This window comes from Littorina saxatilis, linkage group LG9 (assembly GCF_037325665.1).
Source record: "Littorina saxatilis isolate snail1 linkage group LG9, US_GU_Lsax_2.0, whole genome shotgun sequence".
Classification (NCBI taxonomy): domain Eukaryota; kingdom Metazoa; phylum Mollusca; class Gastropoda; order Littorinimorpha; family Littorinidae; genus Littorina; species Littorina saxatilis.
In genome coordinates, this window is record NC_090253.1 from 56,953,849 (window position 1) to 56,974,076 (window position 20,228).

The window sequence follows — 20,228 nt, forward strand, 5'->3', positions numbered from 1 at the left end:
GACATAAACACAACAAACACTGGTGTCAGCTAAAACAATAAGACATAAACATAACAAACACTGGTGTCAGCTAAAACAATAAGACATAAACACAACAAACACTGGTGTCAGCTAAAACAATAAGACATAAACACAACAAACACTGGTGTCAGCTAAAACAATAAGACATAAACAAAACAAACACTGGTGTCAGCTAAAACAATAAGACATAAACAAAACAAACACTGGTGTCAGCTAAAACAATAAGACATAAACATAACAAACACTGGTGTCAGCTAAAACAATAAGACATAAACAAAACAAACACTGGTGTCAGCTAAAACAATAAGACATAAACAAACACTGGTGTCAGCTAAAACAATAAGACATAAACAAACACTGGTGTCAGCTAAAACAAAAAGACATAAACACAACAAACACTGGTGTCAGCTAAAACAATAAGACATAAACACAACAAACACTGGTGTCAGCTAAAACAATAAGACATAAACACAACAAACACTGGTGTCAGCTAAAACAAAAAGACATAAACATAACAAACACTGGTGTCAGCTAAAACAATAAGACATAAACACAACAAACACTGGTGTCAGCTAAAACAATAAGACATAAACAAAACAAACACACACAAAAACACACACATATACAAAACAAGCAAATCCCAGTTGGCACAGAACACCCCAAGCTGGTGAGTTGTGGACTATGTCCAGATGCAGAATTGTTCTTATTACTTGTCAACAACCTGGCTAGATCTCAGAAAAGGAGAAGAACGCTTTACATGGGAAGGCCTGTGCCTTTAAAGAGAACTAGCAAGCATCGTGATATTAATAGGCTGTAGTTATGTAAAGACGTTCAACAAGAGTTTTTTTTCTAGAAACCATCATCTGGGTACAGTTCTGTGCTTTGTATTGAAATTTAACAGTCGGTATAAACAACAACATTCAATGAATATATTTTAAACATTTTGGCTGCGTTAAAATATTGTGAAGCGTGTGACCCCATTTCCGATCCCTTATTTTCTGCCACTGACACAAACTCTGAAATGAAATAGAAAGGATTGTTTCCTCATTATTATAACTAAAACTGCGACCAATCACATAATTCATGAATTACCCATTTTAACGATTTCGTGCTGATATTATCTTACTGAATCAACTAAAGCTTGATAAAGCAAAAATTCTACATACATTATATACAGACAGACATGTAAATTCGCCACAATCTTAATATCATTTTACTCTTCAAACACACACATTTTTCACGGCTGTATATATATGGTATTTCCATAAGCAATGCATTTGTTCTGAAACAAACTGATCAAAGGTAACAGCCAGAATTCTTGTGCTATCCAGATTATACATGTACTGCCTAAACACATCAGCCCAAAAAGGAACTGTTTTCTCTTGATATTAAAACGTTCGCAAAGTCGTCACGTTTTCGATCTCTCGTCTTAACCGATGGACACAATACCCTTATTCTTGGATAAACTCATCTATAAAAAAACCACACACACACACGTTATTTGAACATTGTGTGTGTGGCTTCACAAAAACAAAAAAAGCATTGGCACAATATGTAATATATATTTTCTTCAGAAAAAGTGCGATGCATTTCTTATTTTATCATATTATTTGTGACGATTCGGTGCAACTTTACTACACAAATTACGTGAAAAACGTACACAATTTAAATCAAACTCTGGCGTAATTTTACACAAGAGTTTGGAATCTGTGCACACAACTCCAATTTCGTGAACATTCATAATTCAAAAGGTGAACCGAATAACTGCCGAGTTTCAATAAATGCGCAAAAACAATATTAACTCCTATTAAGGGAAAAACAATGGAGTCATCTCTGAAAAATGTGAGAGGAACACTCCCCTGTTTAAAGTTGGTACACTGACCGACATCTTTGTGTTTTGATGTACCGAAAATGAGAACATGTCGACACCAAGAAATCATAGACATGGCCTGGAGATAAGAACATGTCGACACCAAGAAATCATAGACATGGCCTGGAGATAAGAACATTTCGACACCAAGAAATCCTAGACATGGCCTGGAGATAAGAACATGTCGACACCAAGAAATCATAGACATGGCCTGGAGATAAGAACATGTCGACACCAAGAAATCATAGACATGGCCTGGAGATAAGAACCTCGCCTTGTCTCATCACTTTACCTTACTTTAATCAAAAGTAAAATCCTCTCTTTAAATCAACATCTATGACTTAATATTTTGTCACACAATATGCAACCCAAATGCAGAACAAATCTTATCTTTACATTTAACGGTCCAGAAAGCCCTATCAAATGCCTTTCCAGAATCAGTCATCAATAGAACACCAGGAGCTTTGTTTTCATTCAAGTATAACATTCTGTTGTACACACAAAACACAAGCAGCAACAACACAAACACCAAACACATCAACACCAATCACATCAACAACAACCACATCAACATCAATGACATAAATGGTAAACGCCACAAAAAGTAATTGCCAGGGAAACAGTCTCTTTGTTTGGTCTGGTGACGTCACGGTATGCGTCGAACAGGTAAAGCAGTAATCTGAAACAAAGGCAATGAAAAAATCATGACGTAAAAAACTGAGGTGCAAGTTTTATGAGAACAATTAAGGAGAAATATTAAGCAATGTTCACACTTACTTCGAGTTCATTATCTCAGTTTTACACATTTTTGTTTTCAACAGGACTGTGTGTGCATGGTAATAATGTTTTAAAACTCAGTCAGCGTAGGATTGCACTGTGTGAACAGCTAGTGTCTTGTTGCAGAAAAACAATCATTCAGAAAGTCCGGGATGATAAACACGGTGCTCACACATTTGTGAGCATTACTTTATGAAAGGAATTGTAGGTCTTCCAGAATATCACGTTTCAAGTTCGGTGTACAAGTCACAATCATGCCATAAATATACCTGAAATGTCACTGCCACTATTAGAACGATCGACAGGCTACATGGAATGGGGATGTTTGATTATCAAACTGTCAAACAATTAGTCAGAAGGTCGGGGATGATACACATGGTGCTTAGACATTTGTCAGCATTGATGACACATATTCCGAGCTTTCCGATGACTTTTCCTCAGAGTTTTAATTTTTCTGTTTGGTTTATAGAAACTATGCCATCAAGTATTCTGAAACAATATGGCCACTGCTATAATGATTAAGTGCTGAATGAAAAGAGTATATCTAATTATTCTATCGACAAACCCACCTGTCTGTAAGGCTGATACACCTCAAAGAAAACAAAGCAGGGGTCGGGCAGGCTAGGGGCGGCTTCACCCTGGTCGTCACCGTTGATGTAGAGATGAAGAGATCGCTTGTTGTTAAGCATCAGTCCCACCCGGCTTTTCTCGGGTAAGCTGACCAGCTTCTGTCCAACGTTGTTGAACAGCTGAAAAGACCCACACCAATGTAACTCTATCTGTTTTCGATATCAGAGTTGTTTGAGAACTTGTTTTTCTTGATTAAGTTATATGTTCCTCTTTCGGGACTTCTTCCTGGTAAAACCAAAGGCAGTAGTGCAGAATGTGGTTTTGTTATCCATTCCATTTGCACGTTGAGAAAGTCTCTATTTCTTGTCCTGCTTTTAAACCAGGCAACTCTTTAGGGACGACTTGAGCCCGAGAGACGCCACACACAGGATGTCTGTGAGCCTTCAGCTGAGTCATAATGTCCGGCAACTAGAAGAATGCACGATGATATATAGCTGAGTCATAATGTCCGGCAACTAGAAGAATGCACGATCATATAGCTGAGTCATAATGTCCGGCAACTAGAAGAATGCACGATGATATATAGCTGAGTCATAATGTCCGGCAACTAGAAGAATGCACGATCATATAGCTGAGTTATAATGTCCGGCAACTAGAAGAATGCACGATCATATAGCTGAGTCATAATGTCCGGCAACTAGAAGGATGCACGATCAAATAGCTGAGTCATAATGTCCGGCAACTAGAAGGATGCACGATCATATAGCTGAGTTATAATGTCCGGCAACTAGAAGAATGCACGATCATATAGCTGAGTCATAATGTCCGGCAACTAGAAGAATGCACGATCATATAGCTGAGTTATAATGTCCGGCAACTAGAAGAATGCACGATCATATAGCTAAGTCATAATGTCCGGCAACTAGAAGAATACACGATCATATAGCTGAGTCACAATGTCCGGCAACTAGAAGAATGCACGATCATATAGCTGAGTCATAATGTCCGGCAACTAGAAGAATGCACGATCATATAGCTGAGTCATAATGTCCGGCAACTAGAAGAATGCACGATCATATAGCTGAGTTATAATGTCCGGCAACTAGAAGAATGCACGATGATATAGCTGAGTCACAATGTCCGGCAACTCGAAGAATGCACGATCATATAGCTGAGTCATAATGTCCGGCAACTAGAAGAATGCACGATCATATAGCTGAGTCATAATGTCCGGCAACTAGAAGAATGCACGATCATGCAGCTGAGTCATAATGTCCGGCAACTAGAAGAATGCACGATCATATAGCTGAGTCATAATGTCCGGCAACTAGAAGAATGCACGATCATATAGCTGAGTTATAATGTCCGGCAACTAGAAGAATGCACGATCATATAGCTGAGTTATAATGTCCGGCAACTAGAAGAATGCACGATCATATAGCTGAGTCATAATGTCCGGCAACTAGAAGAATGCACGATCATATAGCTGAGTCATAATGTCCGGCAACTAGAAGAATGCACGATCATATAGCTGACAAAATCCAGTTAATAGAGAAAATGGACTGACTTCAAACATTTTGAGTTTTTGAAAGCATTTTCAGTTTTACGGCGAAAGAGTCAACCCCAAGACAGGTCGGACAGACTCAGTGAATAACTTATCGACAGTCATTTTACCTTGACGAGTTGAGATAGATTCCTCGTTGAGGTTTGAACACACGCATAGCTGTGAAGATTGTAACTTCCTCGCACGTGAACATTTATGAACCTATTTTGATTTCCGGAACCACACATTAACAGTGGACGAACTGTCCGGCAGTGGCTTGTCCGGGTTTAGATAGTGACGACCCTTTACCCAAACGGATTTAAACAAACAAATCAAGGGTACTTTATAGTTGCAACATTGCGATCAAAGATTTCATAAAACTGATCATGACCTTTTCTTTTCAGCTTCAAAAACCACCACCACATACAGATGCATACTCACGCACGCACGCACGTACACACGGCCCACGCACGCACGCACGCACACATACACGCACGCGCGCACGCACGCACACATACACGCACGCGCGCACGCACGCACGCACGCACGCACGCACGCACACTCACTGACACACACACACACACAAACACACACACACACACACACACACACACACACACACTCACACACACAAATCTGTAAATAGACACGTTTTACTGTCCCCATCCTTTGATCACGGTCTTGTCAGACTTACCCTCTGTCCGCCATTCACGTCCACAGACTGGTTATTGATGACCACGGCAGACGGCCAGCCTCCAGCGTAAGATGAAAGTGTCAGAGCTTCTGGAGGAGTGGTTGTTGCTCCAGTCCACATGTAACTACATGTATCATTGGTATATGTGTCACCAGCGTCTCTTCTGTCTAAGATGACCTAGAAACATTGCATACAATCATCACATACGGGCTTATGCGGCGTACGCATAGACAAATTAAACCAACACAGAGTCCCCCCCCCCACACACACACTCGCACACATATACACACACGCACACGCATACACTTACACATACACACACACACACACACACACACACACACACACACACACACACAAACACACACACACACATCTACGCTCACACATATTTTTAGGGAAATGTTTTTGTTAAATTATTTTCGTAACTGACATGAGTGTCAACATGCTAAATTAATGTAGAAAACAAATGCCTTTAAGCACATAGCGAGGTGACGCTGTTGATTGTTTATTTGTGTTCAAATGGAAGGATGCCCTCATGCTTGGCAAAACAAGAAAGAAACAAATCGACTGGCAACTGTCTCTGGTTCTGTGCTTTATCACAATACAGCGTATGACAGAGTCGTTCTTGTAAAAGTTGTTGTTGGTCACCTTTGTCTTGTATTCGTATTATCACAAATACTGTGCAAAGTGCAGATTTGTGTAAGAACGTTGATGTTTGCAGCTGTAATGTCCATCTATGGTTTTATTTTTCCGTTGTACATAATTAAAAATGTACAACCACTCTAACTGGACCCTCAATCACTTGAACCCAAGGTGGTAAACGGCTGTCTGCTACTTCGATTCCTGCAACCCCCCCCCCCCCCCACCCCCCCTTCTTCCCGAGTTAGAACAACTCAATATTGATACATTACACAAAAACAACACTAACCTGTTCTTTAGAACGCTCAGTATTCTCTAAATTGCCATTTGTAGTAAGAAGGAACATTTTGTACAAGTGTTGCACAGTCTCTGATGACAGGATGTTATATTGAATGACATTTGCGGGTAACAGGAAATATTAAAAGAATAACTCTTATGTTCTGTGAAAGAGCTATAATTCTTGAAGGGATTACAGCTGTAAACACACTGATAGCGTCACAGTGAACACTGAGCTCAATGACTAACCTCGTTCAACATGTTCGTCATCATAGGCTGAGAGGCCACAACGATACCATCAAACATGTCAAACATGTCAGACCTTCTTGTTTCTGCTGTCTGCTTGTTGTTGCTCAGCACGATGTTCTCACCGTGGTTGTCATGGAAAGACCAAACTGGCACCTGCAATCAGTCAGTGTACACATCAAACTGAACTGTCTAGAAATGGTTAACATATATTTCACGCTACTCACACTGACACAGTTAATTTATACATTGCACATCTAGAAAGTATTTAATTTTGACATTAGTATTAATTGTATGTAAACAATCCTGCAAACAGTGCCACACTATATTTTGTTGTAAAATCTTAGTATTTTTACACCCCCGGTATAGGGGTGTGTATAGGATTCGGTCGATGTGTTTGTTTGTTTGTTTGTGTGTTTGTGTTCGCATATAGATCTCAAGAATGAACGGACCGATCGTCACCAAACTTGGTGAACAGGTTCTATACATTCCTGAGACGGTCCTTACAAAAATTGGGACCAGTCAAACACACGGTTAGGGAGTTATTGGTGGATTGAGATTCTACAAGGACTTATAGAGGGACATATTAATAGTCAAAGGGAAATAACCTTCTCAGTTGGTGGCAGTGAGAATGATTATTTCCCTTTGACCAACGGGGGTCTTTTTCCTACCTCGGAGGAATTTCTTGTTTGTTTCGTTTTAAAGCGAATCTTTTAGCACAGTTCCAATAAAGTGGTGTTTATTTTCAAAATAATGTTCGTTTGTATGCATGGAGTTGAGAATCTTCAACCGTATGATTTTAAGAGTGAAAATCAGTTGGTTGCCAAGTGGCAGTAAACCTTCCTCCATCTCCCAGTCAGAGTCTATTCACCGATTTCAGGTCATTGGTTTTGGTATAGTGACAACATAGTTTGTTGGCTAACAAACTTTCGATCCACAAACCTGATTTCTGTGTCAACTAATATAACAGAACATAAAGCATTGAGCAATTGCTTTTTATATCACAACTTGACATCAGTTATATTCGTTCATAGTGGACGCACCCTCATTGTTTATTGTTTACTAACTTGGTTAAATGGTCAATGAAGTAACAACACATAAATCACAGATCATTCATTAAGAAAATCAGATGTTTAAAAGAACACACACACACAAAAGGGTACTTACGAGTACGCTGCAGTCCATGTCATCGGGTTCTGGCACCGGCGGGGCAGCTGTCGCCATGTTTATAAGTGTTTTCTGTATCTCTTGAGAGAATCAGGTCTTTAAAAAGAGGAAGTTTGAAAATTGAGTTAAACTTAGAGACGTTTTGAAACAGAAGTCTAAAGAAGCAGGGTCGTAAAAAAGAAGAAGAGGTTGTTGGGTTTCGTTGGGAGGGGGGGGGGGGGGGCATTATCAAAAGCATCATTAAAAGTTGGATTTACTGAACTGTTCTAATACAGACGTGGGACTCGCTCGTAGAGAAAGGAATCGTACGTGAACTCAGTTTGCCAGCCTACAGGCCCCGTACATTCGTGAGTGAATATTTATGATGCTCTAAGAATTGCGATTTGTGATACACATGCAGTCATGATGCTGCGTAGGATAATATTAGGCTTGCTGGATAGGGTGGAGTGGGGTGAGCTTTAAAAAACACCTGTTATGCTGAAGGTTATTGTCTATTTTGTGTATTACTATTATCCAATACAGTTTTTGCTCTCACGGTTAGTTTCACTCGTATTATTATACTGACCTCAGGATGTTATCGGATAGAGAATGTAAGTTAAACATGCCGATAATGATCCGTGAGGCTGATATCAATTTTAATGTTAATTTTAATGTTAAGACAGGCACGTGAATTTCTGCGTTCACTGATTGTTTAAGTCGTATTGTTAATAATAATAATAATATGGGAGATTTATAGAGCGCTTTACGTTCTCTAAGCGCTTTACAATGAAAAAACCCATACATATACATACAAAGCAAAACAAAAAAAAGCATGTGCAGCAGCATTTAGCACACAAATGAACAACGAAACACTACATCAATACAAGCTGCAAGCATACTAACACAGGCAAAACATTCAAACATTCAAACACCTGATCAAAAATGCACCATATTGAAATAAATATTGTTGCACTACAGGAGCTTGTTTTAAAGCGCTGTGTAGCGTTATGCTGTTGCCATAATGTATCTGTCATACTCACAGAGCTAGCCCACAATTGGATAGTTTGGAAAGGTGATTCTTTATTCAGAACATGTCACCAAGATGGCGACCAAGATGGCGACGCCGGTCCTGAGTCCCCCGGATGCTCATTAGCATATCAAGGGACTTAATACACATGGACTACGCGACACGCTGGTCGATCAAAGTCTCTCACTCCTTTGCCCACACTGTGATATTTCTCTGTTTAACTTAACTAAATATTCGAACCTATGCAGAATCGACTTTGCACGCGAAAGGATCGATAATCAATTTATCGACAGGCTTTGCCCTGCGACGTTTACCGTTAAGGGGAGCTGTTGAACCGGATCATAGCCAAACATAGCCAAGACTTCAGACTAATTAGTATCGTAATACTACAGGAGGGATAAAGAGGAGTAGACCACCGTGATCGTCCGGTGTTTGGATACAAGTCCTGAACTGCCTTCTACATTTGTTTATTTCTTATCATTCATGTCTTCCGTATCTTTACCCTTGCCGCGTTGTCGGTAACACCAGTAGCAGTGGCTGTGTAAAACGAACGAGAAATAAACCACTGTCGAACCAATACAAGACACCGGTTACGCCGCCTTCCCACAAAGAGACAGTCTTTCTCATGCTGAATGTAGAACGAAGCACTGAACTGAACAAAGGTGTTGTCACATTCACGCTGGTCGCTGTGACCCAAATCGAGACAAAGCTGCATATTTTATTTTATTTATTTATTTTATTTTATTTACGAGGATTTATATCGCGCACGTATCTCACCACACAAGGCGACTCAAGGCGCATGTTACCTATTAATGCCGTGTGAGATGGAATTTTTTACACAATATATCACGCATTCACATCGGCCAGTAGATCGACTGCCTTTAGGCGCTGCATCCACCTTTCACGGCCTATTATTCCAGGTCACACGGGTATTTTGGTGGACATTTTTATCTACGCCTATACAATTTTGCCAGGAAAGACCCTTTTTGTCGATCGTGGGATCTTTAACGTGCACACCCCAATGTAGTGTACACGAAGGGACCTCGGTTTTTCGTCTCATCCGAAAGACTAGCACTTGAACCCACCACCTAGGTTAGGAAAGGGGGGAGAAAATAGCGGCCTGACCCAGGGTCGAACACGCAACCTCTCGATTCCGAGCGAAAGTGCGTTACCACTCGGCCACCCAGTCTGTTATTAGCTCTACAAAATGGGGTCAGCTCGTTGTGAGTGGAGTACGTGCATAAGAATGTTGAACACTGCGCTGCTCAATCGACAATGTTCTTGCGAACAGAGTACTAGCCTTACGTTGCAGCACTTTTCCCCGTTTGGCCAGCATTAAATTGTCTACCGAGCTACAGATTTTGCTGCCGATCTTCAGACAGAATACAGCACTAGAGATCGTGAAGTAAAGTGTCACATAGACACAGATTGCAGCAGACAGACAGACAGATAGACACACAGGCACACAGACACAGACACAGACACAGACACAGACACACACACATACACATACACATACACATACACATACACAATCACAAGCATATATGTGTGTGTGGTCTAGAGAGAACATAAACTTGGGAACCGAAAGTAGGGTAAACCCGGAAATTCCGTGAACGTTGAATCATATAGTGACATACCTCGCAACTTGTCTCAGCCTCAGAGCGTAATTGAAGAAACGAATAGTCGACAACGTAGTTGATAAATCTATGGTAGAGATCCCGAAGCGAAAATTTGGATGAATGATTCACACTAAAAGACACGAATGTGACAAACTGTCCACACTGGTTCTAACTTCGCACAGCGGCAGCCATTGCACTGAAGAGTGTGACGTAAGATGTGCTGTGATCACGTGATGTGGTTCAAAGTTTATCTTTCCGGTACAGTGCGGACGAACCTTTGAAAACACTATGACCCGATTAGCACAAGAAGTGTTGAAGTCAGTGCTGAAACTACGAGCTGCGTATCAAGTTTCAACACGATTCAATCACTGGGTCAGTGGAGAGCCAAAGCAATAGTCACAAAATAACAAATGTAATCCAGTCACGGAGACCCGATAGACAGCCAGACAGCCAGCCACACACACACATACACACACACATAAATATGCGGGTGCGCTTGCACAAACTCTCTCTCACACGCATACACACACGCATACACACACGCATACACACACACACATACACACACACACAAAGACACACACACACACACACACACACAAATACACACACTGACGAACGATCACTCTGGCCACAAGCACTGTTTCCGTCCAATGATTCAGATCACTGTAATTTTTTGTTTGTTTGTTTGTTTATTTGTTGCTTAACGTCCAGCCGACTACGTAGAGCCATATCAGGACGAGGAAGGGGGGGGATGAAGGGGGCCACTTGTCAAGCGATTCCTGTTTACAAATGCACTAACCCATTACTTGTGTCCCAGCAGGCTTTAGTAAAACTAAATTAATACCTACTGGAAGATTACCAGTTTCCAGTATGTTAAAATAGGCTTAACCTATCTACTGCTGGGCTTACATCAGAACACTAACAGATTAAACTATACATGAATCGCGAGACAAGCGGCAAGAGAAGAGATTTTTTGGAAAAAATACAGGTGAATGAGCAAGAAGGCAGAAAAAAGAAAAGAATTCATGAAGAAAAAGAGAGCATGACAGGAAAGAGGAACTAAAAATCTACCTAACAGCAAACTAGAAAGCTCCTGCGGTTCCAAAAACAGGAGGGGCCTTTAATTTCATAACCGCAGTGCCCCACTGCGGGAAGATCACTGTAAATAGCACAGGTGGACGGGGAAAAGGATGAGGGATAATGCAGGGATAATGTAGGGATAATGTAGGGATAATGTAGAGAGTGTGAGTCAGCTGATTTAATCGGGATTTGTTTCAGATCTTGAAAAGCTTGACTACGAAGTTCATAATCAATAATTTAAAGCAGTCGTAGACGTATGTAGCTTTTTTTTGTCATGAATTTGTTATAGCCATATTAAATGGCTTTGTCATAAGAGTATCTTTGATAAATTCAGATGATAACGATTTGGCAGTGTAATCAATTACAAGGCCTGAAATGCAAAAACTGCCTTAAAATTGTTTCTGTAGTTCAACCAACTACAATACGTATGAACAACTATATACATTTAAATGCTCATTGTTCCCAGTGCCACTGGTCGGTTTGGAATTATGATCAGTCAAATACACTGACATTTAAACAGGCTACGAGTTGTATGGTTGTTCGGTCCCGCTTGCTCTCTTTACCGTGACTGCAACTACAAAGTTGTGAGAAGCCAAATACGGTTTGAATGATCGCTAGTTATCATTCTATGATGAGTTTAGCCATGCGCAACTTGGAATTTTTCACTAATTCCACGAACTTGTTGATAAAGATCGATATGGCGGTATTTTCCTTCTTGTCATTCATTCACAATGAATCATTATTCTGTAAACAGACGATAGATATTTAACTTCAAGATGGCGATACTGTCCCATACATTGTGTATCGGACTTGACAGGTGATGATGGAAAGCGTCAACTGTGCAGGGATGTGTGTGTGTGTGTGTGTGTGTGTGTGTGTGTGTGTGTGTGTGTGTGTGTGTATGTGTGTGAGTGTGTGTGTGTGTGTGTGTGTGTGTGTGTGTTTGTGTGTGTATGTTAGTGCGTGCAGGTGTGTAACACGACAGGACCAGACAAGTCATTAACGAGGTTTACTGATTATAAGTAAAGTAAGTAAGTTCACAGGCTTTTGTACGTCCAGCCCTCAAGAAAAAAGACCGTGAGTTGAAAACACAATCGTTCCCGTCAATAGTTCTGCTTGCTATCTCACACCTGTCCAGGTTATTACATGGGGTTAAGACCATGTACCTCCTTTTGGACAAATACGAACGATCCACGTCTTGACTTAATTCTTTCTGTGTAGAGTTAGAATTTCTGAAAGAGTTTACATTGCAGATGGATTATAGTGTCAGTTAACTAACTAAGTCATAACAACAACAAACAAGTCGCGTAAGGCGAAAATACAATATTTAGTCAAGTAGCTGCCATTGTTCAGCAAGACCGTATACTCGTAGCATCGTCAGTCCACCGCTCATGGCAAAGGCAGTGAAATTGACAAGAAGAGCGGGGTAGTAGTTGCGCTAAGAAGGATAGCACGCTTTTCTGTACCTCTCTTTGTTTTAACTTTCTGAGCGTGTTTTTAATCCAAACATATCATATCTATATGTTTTTGGAATCAGGAACCGACAAGGAATAAGATGAAAGTGTTTTTAAATTGATTTGGACAATTTAATTTTGATAATAATTTTTATATATTTAATTTTCAGAGCTTGTTTTTAATCCGAATATAACATATTTATATGTTTTTGGAATCAGCAAATGATGGAGAATAAGATAAACGTAAATTTGGATCGTTTTATAAATTTTTATTTTTTTTTACAATTTTCAGATTTTTAATGACCAAAGTCATTAATTAATTTTTAAGCCACCAAGCTGAAATGCAATACCGAACCCCGGGCTTCGTCGAAGATTACTTGACCAAAATTTGAACCAATTTGGTTGAAAAATGAGGGCGTGACAGTGCCGCCTCAACTTTCACGAAAAGCCGGATATGACGTCATCAAAGACATTTATCCAAAAAATAAAAAAAACGTTCGGGGATTTCATACCCAGGAACTCTCATGTCAAATTTCATAAAGATCGGTCCAGTAGTTTAGTCTGAATCGCTCTACACACACACACACACACACACGCACGCACGCACACACATACGCACATACACCACGACCCTCGTTTCGATTCCCCCTCGATGTTAAAATATTTAGTCAAAACTTGACTAAATATAAAAACCAGTCTCACAGAACACTTACGCTGTTAAAGCTATTAATGTTTGCTACATGTTCAAATGCGGAAGTATTTTCATTTAACGTGAAAGCCCTGCTAGATCTTTGATGACGAGCAGAATAATTTACATAGGAAGCCCCGTGCTTCTAAAGAGAACTAGCAAGCATAGTGATGTCAATGGGCTGTAGTTATGTAAAGACGTTCAATATCGGCAGTCCTGTGGTTTTATGGAGAACTAGCAAGCATAGTGATGTCAATGGGCTGTAGTTATGTAAAGACGTTCAATATCGGCAGTCCTGTGGTTTTATGGAGAACTAGCAAGCATAGTGATGTCAATAGGCTGTAGTTATGTAAAGACGTTCAACAAAAGAGTTGTTGTAGAAACAATTATCTGGGTACAGTTTCTATGTTTTAAACATGTTGGCAGCATTACAATATTCTGGAACTTGTGATCCCGTTTCCCATATTTGTTTTAATCTGACGCAAAATATCAAATGAAATAGAAATGACTGTTTCCATAATATTATTACAAAAACTGCGACCAATTGCATAATTATTTAAATGATTTATTCCTGATATTATGTAACTGAATCAACTAAGGCTTTATAAAGCAAAAACATTACATCTAGAACCTAGAACTTAAATTGTCACCAATTACACAATTCATGAACTACCAATGTTAATGATTTATTGCTGACATTATCTAACTGAAATAACTGAGGCGTGATAAAGCAAAACAATCTACGTATAAAATATATTATTTAAACTGCGACCAATTACATAATTTATGAATGTTGATATTATCTCACTGAATCAAATAAGGCTTGAATTGATAAAGCAAAACTTCTACAAACATTATTTACAGACAGAGACATTAAATTTGCCACAATCTTAGTATCCTTTTACTCAACAAATAATTAACATACATTTTGTTCAATGAAATCGAATCACACACACACACACACACACACACACACACACACACACACACACACACACACACACACACACATACACACACACACACACACACACACACACATACACACACACACACACTCACTCACACACATTCTTAAAGGTTGTACATATATTTTCATAAAAATGCATTTGTTCCGAAACGAACTGATCAAATGTAACAGCTAGAGTGTTTTTTCTATGCAGCTTGTACTGCATAAACACATCAGCCCACACAGGAACTGTTTTTGTTTTATATGAAAACCTTCGCAACTTTGACACGTTATTGCTGTCCCTTCGTCACCAATGGACAAAACAACCACACACTTGCTTTAAATATTTCCCCTCGGTATCAGGTTAACTCATTCATTAATATGGATATTTGGATATTGTGAGTGGCTTAAAAAATACTTGAAACAAAATGTTATACATTTCTTTCACGAAAAGTGTGATGCATTCCTCATTCATCATATTAATTGTGACGATACAATACAACTATACACACAAATGATGTAAAAAAAAAAACCCCACAATTTTAGGATTCCATTTTAAATCAAATTCACATAATCTGTGCAGAAAACTACAGTTTCCTGAAACAATCATAATCCAAATAGTAAACCGAAAAACTGTCGAGTTTCAATAAATGGGCAAAAACATTATTACTCCTATTAGAAAAAACAACAACATTAGAGGCATTTATGTGAAAACTCCGAGAGGGGAACATTCCTTTGTTCAAACATATATGACACTGACCTCTTTGTTCTTTGATGTGCCTAAAATAACATTTCGAAACAAAGAAATCATCGACATGAAGATAAAAGAATCGCCTTGTCTCATTCCTTTACCTTACTTGAATAAACAATCAAATACTCTCTTTTAATCAACATCTATGATTTCATATTCTTTCATATAATTTGCAACCCATATTTGGGCAAAGTTTTCGAGCAGAAAAACAAAACAAATCTGTGTCTTGAACGGTCCAAACAAATTCCTTTCCAGGATCGGATATCAAGAGAAGACCAGCAGCTTCGTTTATATTGACGAATGATACTCTGCTGTACAATAACAAAAACAACAATCACATCAACAAAAATGTAATAAATGGTTAACGCTATATAACAAAAAAAGTCGATGTCCGCTAAACAGTCTCGTTGTTTGGTCTGGTGTCTTCACGGTATGTGTCGAACAGGTAAAGCAGTGATCTGAAACAAAGGCAATGAAATGATCATGACATGAATAGTGAAGTGCAAGTTTTATGAGAACAACGAAGGAGACAAAGAAAGCAATCCTCACACTTACCTAGAGTTCATTGTCTCAGTTTTACAAAATTTTGTTTTTAGCAGGATTGTGTGTGCATGGTTATAATGTCTTGAAAGGAAGTATTAGACTGTGTGAAAAGTTACGGTTTTGTTGCAGGAAAACAATTATTTGTAAAGTCCAGGATGATGAACACGTTGCTGAAATATGTTTGAGCATTTATGAAAGGAATTCTAGATCTTCGGAAGACTTTTCCTCAGAATATCGTGTTTCATGTTCGGTGAACAAGTAACAATTTTGACATTAAATTAATAAACGCGAAGAGTCACTGCCACTATTAGAATGATAAAAGGGATGAATGGAAGGACGATATTTGATTATCACACTGTCAAACAATTAGTTAGAAGGTCTACTACCATTATTGGAATGATATAGTGCTGAATGAAAAGAGGATAACTAATTATGCCACCCACACATTCACCTGCATGTAAGGCCAATCGACGTCAAAGAATGCAAAGCAGGGGTCGGGCAGGCTAGGGGTGGCTTCACCCTGGTCGTCACCGTTGATGTAGAGATGAAGAGATCGCTTCTTGTCAAGCCTCACTCCCACCCGGCTTTTCTCGGGTAAGTTGACCAGCTTCTGTCCAACCTTGCTTTTAAGCTGAAAAGACACACACCAATGTAACTTTATCCCTTTTAGATATCATAGTTTTCTGAGAGCTCTTTTTGTTCTTGATTAAGTAATATGTTCCTCTTTCGGGACTTTTTCCTGGTAAAACCAAGGCAGTCGTGCAGAATGTGGTTTTGTTCTCCAGTCCATTTGTACGTTGAGAAAGTCTCTATTTCTTTTTCTGCTTTTGAACCAGGCAACACTTTAGGGACGACTTGAGCCCGAGAGACGCCACACAAAGGATGTCTGTGAGCCTTCAGCTGAGTCATAATGTCCGGCAACTAGAAGAATGCACGATCATATAGCTGAGTCATAATGTCCGGCAACTAGAAGAATGCACGATGATATAGCTGAGTCATAATGTCCGGCAACTAGAAGAATGCACGATCATATAGCTAAGTCATAATGTCCGGCAACTAGAAGAATACACGATCATATAGCTGAGTCATAATGTCCGGCAACTAGAAGAATGCACGATCATATAGCTGAGTCATAATGTCCGGCAACTAGAAGAATGCACAATCATATAGCTGAGTCATAATGTCCGGCAACTAGAAGAATGCACGATCATATAGCTGCCAAATCCAGTTAATAGAGAAAATGGACTGACTTCAAACATTTTGAGTTTTTGAAAGCATTTTCAGTTTTACAGCCAAAGCGTCAACCGCAAGACAGGCCGGACAGACTCAGTGAACAACTTATCGACAGTCGTTTTACCTTGACGAGTTGAGATAGATTCCTCATGGAGGTTGGAACACACGCATTGCTGTGAAGATTGAAACTTCCTCGCACGTGAACATTTATGAACCTATTTTGATTTCCGGAACCACACAATAAACAGTGATCTAACATTCCGGCAGTGGCTCGTCCGGGTTTTGATAGTGACGGTCCTTTTACCCAGTCGGATTTAAACACAAAAATCAGGTGTACTTTTTGTAGCAAAATTTCGATCAAAGATTTCATAAAACTGATCATGACCTTTTCTTTTCAGCTTCAAAAACCACCACTACATACAGATATACATACGCAGGCACGCAGGCACAAAGGCACGCACGCACGCACGCACGCACGCACGGACGGACGGACGGACGCACGCACGCACACACAAACACACACACACACACACACACACACACACACTCACACACACACACACACACACACACACACACACACACACACACACACACACACACACACACACACACTGAAATCCGTAAATACACTTGTCACTGTCCCCATCCTTTGATCACGGTCTTGTCAGACTTACCCTCTGTCCGCCATTCACGTCCACAGAATTGGTATTGATGACCAAGGCTGATGGCCACTTTCCAGCGTTAGATGGCAGTGTGAGAGCTTCTGGAGGAGTGGTTGTTGCTCCAGTCCACATGTAATTACCATTATAAGCGTCTCTTCTGTCCAAGATGACCTAGACATATTGCATACAATCATCACAAAGTGGCACATGCTGCGTACGCATAGACAAACCAACACAAAGAACCACAGGCACACAAGCACACCACCACACACGGGTACACTCGCACACACACACACACACACACACACACACACACACACACACACGCACACACACACACACACACACACACACCCACACACAGGTTCACACACACACACACAGGTTCACTCACACACACACACACACACACACACACACACACACAGGTTCACTCGCACACACACACACACACACACACACACACAGGTTCACTCGCACACACACACACACACACACACACACACCCACACACAGCTTCACTCGCACACACACACACACACACAGGTTCACTCGCACACACACACACACACACACACACACACACACACACACACACACACACACACACACACACACACACAATCACTCGCACACACACACACACACACACACAAACACCCACACACAGGTTCACTCGCACACACACACACACACACACACACACACACACACACACACACCCACACACAGGTACACTCGCACACACACACACACACACACACACACACACACACACACACACACACACACACACACACACACACACACGCTCACAAATGTTAGGAAAATGTAAAAAAAAAAAAAATATTTTCGTAAGTGACATGAGTGTCAACATGCAACATTAATGTAGAAAATAAATGCCTTTAAGCAAATAGCGAGGTAATGCGGTTGATTGTTTATTTGTGTTAACATGGAAGGATGCCCTCATGCTTGGCAAAACAAGAAAGAAACAAATCGACTTGCAACTGTCTTTGGTTCTGTGCTTCATCACGGCACAGCGCATGACAGAGTCGTTCTTGTAAAAGTTATTGTTCGTCACCTTTGTTTTGCAGAACGTTATGTGCTCGTAATATCACGCAATACTGTGCAAAGTGCAGATTTGTGTACGAAAGTTGATTTTTGCAGCTTTAATGTCCATATATACTGTTATTTTTCCGTTGTACATAGTTGTACAATCACTCTAACTAGACCGTTAATCACTTGCACCCAAGGTGGTTAATGGTCGTCTGCCACATCGATTCCTGCCCCCCTCCCCCTCCCACACACACACACCCCCCACCTGCTCCCCCCAATTACAACAATTCAACAGTTTAAAACCATTTATACAGAACACAAAAACAACAATAACCTGTTCTTTAGAATGCTCAGGATTCTCTAAATTGCTATTTGAAGTAAGAAGAAAAATTCTTCATGAGTGTTGCACAGTCTGTGAGGACAGGATCTTTAACTGCATGACATTTTCGGTTAACAAGCATTGCTAAAACTACAACTCTTATTCATGAAAGTGCTATATTTCTTGAAGGGATTACCGTTGTAAGCACGATGATAGCGTCACAGTGAAAACAGCTCAATGACTAACCTCGTACAACATGTTCGTCATCATAGGCTGAGAGGCGACAACGATACCATCAAAGCTGCCAGACCCTCTTTTCTCTGCCGTCTGCTTGTTGTTGCTCAGCACGATGTTCTCACCGTGGTTGTCATGGAAAAACAAAACTGGCACCTGCAATCAGTCAGTGTACACATCAAACTGAACTGTCTAGAAATGTTTAACATATTTCACGTAAATCACCCTGAAACTGTTAATTCATACATTAATCATACCCACCATCCCCATAACCTACCTGTTCGCCACATTTTGAAAACCAATTGGTTCATCCTTAAGTCTAGCCCCTCTGTTGGTGAAACGTTCAGCCTGCCACCCTTGTTGGCCTCCCGACGGGACTGCAACCTTCGAGACTCCCTGGTTCGATCCTCTCTTCGTTCGCCATTTCCCCTACAACCCGGCACACACGCATGCCAGAACCCTCGTTGCCACACCTGCCCCCACATTTGCCATTCTACCACTCTGACCGGCCCCCAAAAAGATTTCAACATTAAACGCACGTTCTCTTGCACCAGCCGCAATCTCATCTATGCCATATCCTGTCTCAAATGCCCCAAAGTACTCTACATTGGTGAGACCGAAAGAACCCTCTCTACCCGCTTCACCGAACATCTGGCAGATATTCGGCATCGCCGCTGTAGGTCTGTTGCCCAACATTTCAACAGCAGCAACCACACCTCCCTGGATGCACGTGTGAAAGGTGTCTGGCAAATGTACAGCACCTCCACAGACAGAAAACAAGTAGAGTCCGATTTCATATTATCCCTGGGCACATCCACA

The 20,228-nt window shown here is 40.4% G+C and overlaps 1 protein-coding gene and 1 long non-coding RNA gene across 2 annotated transcripts in view; both read right to left on the minus strand.

Annotated features, from left to right (window-relative positions):
* The window catches only part of LOC138976561 (E3 ubiquitin-protein ligase TRIM33-like), a 123,093-nt gene that overhangs the window by 84,327 nt on the left and 18,538 nt on the right, over positions 1-20,228 (minus strand). The window lies entirely within an intron of this gene.
* Positions 14,165-16,528, minus strand: LOC138976555 (uncharacterized). Its single transcript, XR_011459072.1, has 2 exons — positions 16,354-16,528; positions 14,165-15,817 (listed from the first exon to the last, which is right to left on the minus strand). It is a non-coding gene; the product is annotated as an uncharacterized lncRNA (long non-coding RNA).